Source organism: Geotrypetes seraphini, chromosome 6 (assembly GCF_902459505.1).
Source record: "Geotrypetes seraphini chromosome 6, aGeoSer1.1, whole genome shotgun sequence".
NCBI classification, from domain to species: Eukaryota; Metazoa; Chordata; class Amphibia; order Gymnophiona; family Dermophiidae; genus Geotrypetes; species Geotrypetes seraphini.
In genome coordinates, this window is record NC_047089.1 from 28609567 (window position 1) to 28615594 (window position 6028).

Here is a 6028-nt window from a genome sequence, read left to right on the forward strand (position 1 = left end):
AATTGGTAATTTAATTTCTTTAATTGGTAAAACTTTAATTGGTAATTTCCTGTTTAGATTACTGTAATGCCCTTTATAAGGGCATTACAAAAAAGGAGATCAGACGACTACAGATCGTCCAAAATACCGCTATTAAGATTATTAGCGGGGCAAAGAAATATGATCACGTCTCCCCTCTTCTAATCAACGCCCATTGGTTGCCAATCGAACATAGGATTAACTATAAAATTTCACTTTTAATATTAACAACCAGACTGAATAACCAACCTGATTTTATTAATAGCCTTTTAATCCCGTATGTTACGTCAAAATCCCTCCGCTCAACTTCTCAAAATCTTTTAGTTATACCTTCTTTAAAATCAATTAATACTTTACGCACCAACAATTTTGCTGTTACTGCTCCTTCTCTCTGGAATTTATTGCCTATATATCTTCGTAGCGAATCAGATATAAAACAATTTAAAACAGGATTAAAGACATTTTTATTCCGAGATGCTTTTGGTTAAAATGCCCTTTTAAGGGCCAAGTTTATAATTAAATCTTAATTTTTATTAATAATTTTTTACCTAACCTATTGTTTTAGCCATTTATGTTTTGCCTATCCTATATCAATTGTAGTTCTTCCCCATCCGTCCCTTTGTCCGGGTTTTGAAAAGCTTCCCCTGAAATTGTGCCGGGCAAGGGGTGGGATTAGGGGCAGGACTGGGGCGTAACAGAGTGGGGGTGGGCAACCCTACCCCATAAGAGAGGGACACCCAGGTAAGAGAGGAATTTAGAATCTATGAATCAAACCAAACACAAAAATCTGAAACTAGATAAATTAAAAAAAAGCTTAGCTTTCATTCTTGCAGTGTGTAACTGGAATTCCCACTCTGGAGGAAGCAATACTTGATGTAAAAAAAAAAAAAAGACCAGAAAAAGGGCGTCTCTTTGCAATGTTCTTGTTGCAGGTTTTCGGGTTTCGCTGCGTCTTGTCAGATATGGACTGACGTTTCAGCCATCATGCTTTCTTCAGGGTATGCTGTGAGGTCTGCAATTTGTCGTTGTAAATAGTGGGTCCACTGAACTGATCGGGACAGGACAGTCCGTTCACCAATTTGAATTTTGGTGGGAAAATCAGGGGAGCAGAGGGGGTTAGCATTGGGGACACACACATTCCTGTCTGAGTTACAGGTTTACAATCTATGAAAACTCAGTTTCCTCCAGGACTAATATGTCTACTACAGTGGTCTCAAACTCAAACCTTTAGTGGGGCCACATTTTGGATTTGTAGGTACTTGGAGGGCCGCAGAAAAAAATAATTAGTGTCTTATTAAAGAAATGACAACTTTGCATGAGGTAAAACTCTTTATAATTTATAAATCTTTCCTTTAACAGTTAAAGGAAAGATTTATAAACTATAAAGAGTTTTACCTTATGCAAAATTGTCATTAACTATTTTTTCTGCGGCCCTCCAAGTACCCTATTTTTTCTGCAGCCCTCACATTTAAAGTTTAATATCTTTTCTTTCTCTAAACTGACACATATCAGTCACTATATTGAAAATAAAATCATTTTCCCTACCTTTGTTGGCTGGTGATTTTATTTTTCTGTGCTTTTAACTATGTTTCCAGGGCCTTCTTGTCCTTTGACTGGTTTTCTCTCCGTCTTCACTTTCTGCCTTCCATCCATCTTTGGCATTAACTTAATATTCAATTTTTCTGCTTTCTTTTCAAAATCTACGTTTCCATGCCTTACCTTCCTTTCTATCTCTCTCTTCTTCCATCCCTATCTCTATGGTCTGACATCTCTTTCTTTCCTTTCTCTCCCTCCCTCTTTCCTTCGTTCCTTTCCCCTGGTCTGGCATCTGTCTCCTTCCCTCCACCAACTTTTTATTTCTTTCACCCTGCCCCCTTCTTTATTTCTTTCTCTCTCTCTCTCCATGCCCCTTTCTTTCTATATGTCTGTCTTTCTCTCTCTCTCTCCATGCCCCCTTTCTTTCTTTTTTCTTTCTCCATGCCTGCCCTTTCTTTCTCTTTCTCTCTCCATGCCCCTTTCTATCTGTGTCCCGTCTCCCTTCTTTCTTTCTGTCTCCCTGTCCCCCCCTTTCTTTATTTCTCCCTGCCCTCCCCCCAGCCATTGGGGAACAGGCCAGCGCCGAGGTCTTAGCTCCCTGCTTATCTTCCCCAGCGCGGGGCCGACCAATTCTCGCAACCTGACGTCAATTCTAACGTCGGAGAGGAAGTTCCAGGCCAGCCAGGCAGCGATTGGCTGGCCCAGAACTTCCTCCCCGACGTTAGAATTGACGTCGGGTGGCGAGAATTGGTTGGCTCCGAGCTGGGGAAGATAAGCAGGGAGAGCTAAGACCTCGGCGCTGGCTTGTTCCCCGATTGCGGTGGCTTGGGGGAGGGCAGTGAGACAGGAAGGGAAGCAAATTGGGGACCCCTGCTTTAGGCGAGCCGCAAGCCATTTGCTGACATTCCCTCCAGAGAGACTTCTGCAAGTCCAATTACAGCAGTCGCGGTCTGTACGCGATTGTCCTCTCCACAATCGGAAAACTTGTGAAGTGGAGAGGACAGATCACGGGCTGCAAAATAGTCCCTGGGGGGCCGCATGCGGCCCGCGTGTTTGAGACCACTGGTCTACTACAACACTTTTGGGGACACTAAAGCGATAAAATATCAGTCAGAACCAACGGCTTTGGCAATACAAAATCTGCAATAGAATAGACACCCCTAATGATGTGGAGAGCGTGAAGAAGGACTTAGCAAAGCTAGAAGAATGGTCCAGAATTTGGCAGCTAAGATTTAAAGCTAAACATGCAGGGTTATGCATTTGGGCTGAAAAAAAAATCTAAGGTAATGGTTCAGCTTAGGAGGACAAAGAACTTTTCTGCATGAAAGAGGAGCGGGACCTGGATATGATTGTATGTGATGATTTTAAGGTAGCTAAACAGGTTGAAAAGGCAGCGGTGAAAGCTAAAAGGATGCTTGGGTGCATAGGGAAAGGAATGGCCAGTTGGAAAAAAGGAGTGATGATGCCTTTGGTAAGACCTCATTTAGAATATTGTGTACAATGCTGGAGACTGCACTTTCTTAAGGATCTAAACAGAATGGTGTTGGTCCAGAGGACAGTTACTAAAATGGTCAGCGGTCTTCATCCTAAAGCGTATAGGGACAGACTTCAAAGATCTCATTATGAAAACTTTGGAAGAAAGGCAGGTGAGGGGAGAAATGATAGAGATGTTTAAATACCTTTGTGGAATGAATGCACCAGAGTGAAGGGGCACAGACTTAGGAATAACCTGAGGAAACACTACATGATGGGAAAGAGTGGTGAATTTGTGGAGATGAAAACTATAACTGAATTCAAGAAAGCTTGGGACAAGCCCAATGGATCTCTAGGGGAGAGGTAGATAGCATGGACTGCCTTCTTTTTCTTCTAGGGTTGTGCCAAATATTCATATTCGATTTGATTTGGCTCCAAATAGTGCCTCAAATACATTATCTGTATTTGCAAGAATAGTGATTTAAATTCAAATATGAATAATCTGGGCCTCTACGGTGCTAAATTCCACTGAAATAAACACTTGATCTCTGCTGTCACAATGCTTCTTTTATTAATCCCTCCCCCTTCTTTTTACAAAACTGCAAAAGCGATTTTTAGTGCAGACCGGCACTCTGAATATTCTGCCCTGATGCCCATTATTCATATTTGGCCAAATAATATTTTTCAGCATTTGTATTTGGTACAGCTCTATTTTCTGTGATTAATTCTTGGCATGCCTATACTCCATAGCCCATAACATACTGAGCTATAGCTGTGTCTGATATAATTCACTCACTGACTCCCGCCCCCCCCCCCCCCAACCCACCCTGCTTTACCACCATCAATGCTAGGAGACATGGAGTTGGAACAATTAGTACTGAGTTGGGAACAGATACAGTTGCTCTCTGCAGCTCTTTACAGCTATTTCTGCAGGGTGTTTTAACATGAACCAGGAAGGGAGAGAGGGGAACAGAAGCCCTGCATCTCATCTCTCTTTTCTGCAGTGTGCATGACTTAAAATGCATCTGGGGAAGGCATAGACACCAACATTTAAAATGATAAGGGGGGGGGGTGATGAAAACAATACAGATGTTCCTTCCCTGGACCCAAATGAAGGAGTTTGCTCAATACAGGGGTGCTCAGCACCCACAGCGTTGGCGCCTGAACCCCAGGGAAGGGAGTGACAGAACTTGCTTCTCCCCTCTTATTGGTGCAGGGGGCACTCCGTCTCTACAGCTCTTTACAGCTATTTCTGCAGGGTGTTTAACATGAACCAGGAAGGGAGAGAGGGGAACAGAAGCCCTGCATCTCATCTCTCTTTTCTGCAGTGTGCATGACTTAAAATGCATCTGGGGAAGGCATAGACACCAACATTTAAAATGATAAGGGGGGGGGGGTGATGAAAACAATACAGATGTTCCTTCCCTGGACCCAAATGAAGGAGTTTGCTCAATACAGGGGGTGCTCAGCACCCACAGCGTTGGCGCCTGAACCCCAGGGAAGGGAGTGACAGAACTTGCTTCTCCCCTCTTATTGGTGCAGGGGGCACTCCGTCTCTACAGCTCTTTACAGCTATTTCTGCAGGGTGTTTAACATGAACCAGGAAGGGAGAGAGGGGAACAGAAGCCCTGCATCTCATCTCTCTTTTCTGCAGTGTGCATGACTTAAAATGCATCTGGGGAAGGCATAGACACCAACATTTAAAATGATAAGGGGGGGGGGGTGATGAAAACAATACAGATGTTCCTTCCCTGGACCCAAATGAAGGAGTTTGCTCAATACAGGGGTGCTCAGCACCCACAGCGTTGGCGCCTGAACCCCAGGGAAGGGAGTGACAGAACTTGCTTCTCCCCTCTTATTGGTGCAGGGGGCACTCCGTCTCTACAGCTCTTTACAGCTATTTCTGCAGGGTGTTTAACATGAACCAGGAAGGGAGAGAGGGGAACAGAAGCCCTGCATCTCATCTCTCTTTTCTGCAGTGTGCATGACTTAAAATGCATCTGGGGAAGGCATAGACACCAACATTTAAAATGATAAGGGGGGGGGGTGATGAAAACAATACAGATGTTCCTTCCCTGGACCCAAATGAAGGAGTTTGCTCAATACAGGGGGTGCTCAGCACCCACAGCGTTGGCGCCTGAACCCCAGGGAAGGGAGTGACAGAACTTGCTTCTCCCCTCTTATTGGTGCAGGGGGCACTCCGTCTCTACAGCTCTTTACAGCTATTTCTGCAGGGTGTTTAACATGAACCAGGAAGGGAGAGAGGGGAACAGAAGCCCTGCATCTCATCTCTCTTTTCTGCAGTGTGCATGACTTAAAATGCATCTGGGGAAGGCATAGACACCAACATTTAAAATGATAAGGGGGGGGGGGGTGATGAAAACAATACAGATGTTCCTTCCCTGGACCCAAATGAAGGAGTTTGCTCAATACAGGGGTGCTCAGCACCCACAGCGTTGGCGCCTGAACCCCAGGGAAGGGAGTGACAGAACTTGCTTCTCCCCTCTTATTGGTGCAGGGGGCACTCCGTCTCTACAGCTCTTTACAGCTATTTCTGCAGGGTGTTTAACATGAACCAGGAAGGGAGAGAGGGGAACAGAAGCCCTGCATCTCATCTCTCTTTTCTGCAGTGTGCATGACTTAAAATGCATCTGGGGAAGGCATAGACACCAACATTTAAAATGATAAGGGGGGGGGGGTGATGAAAACAATACAGATGTTCCTTCCCTGGACCCAAATGAAGGAGTTTGCTCAATACAGGGGGTGCTCAGCACCCACAGCGTTGGCGCCTTAACCCCAGGGAAGGGAGTGACAGAACTTGCTTCTCCCCTCTTATTGGTGCAGGGGGCACTCCGTCTCTACAGCTCTTTACAGCTATTTCTGCAGGGTGTTTAACATGAACCAGGAAGGGAGAGAGGGGAACAGAAGCCCTGCATCTCATCTCTCTTTCATGCAGTGTGCATGACTTAAAATGCATCTGGGGAAGGCATGGACACCAACA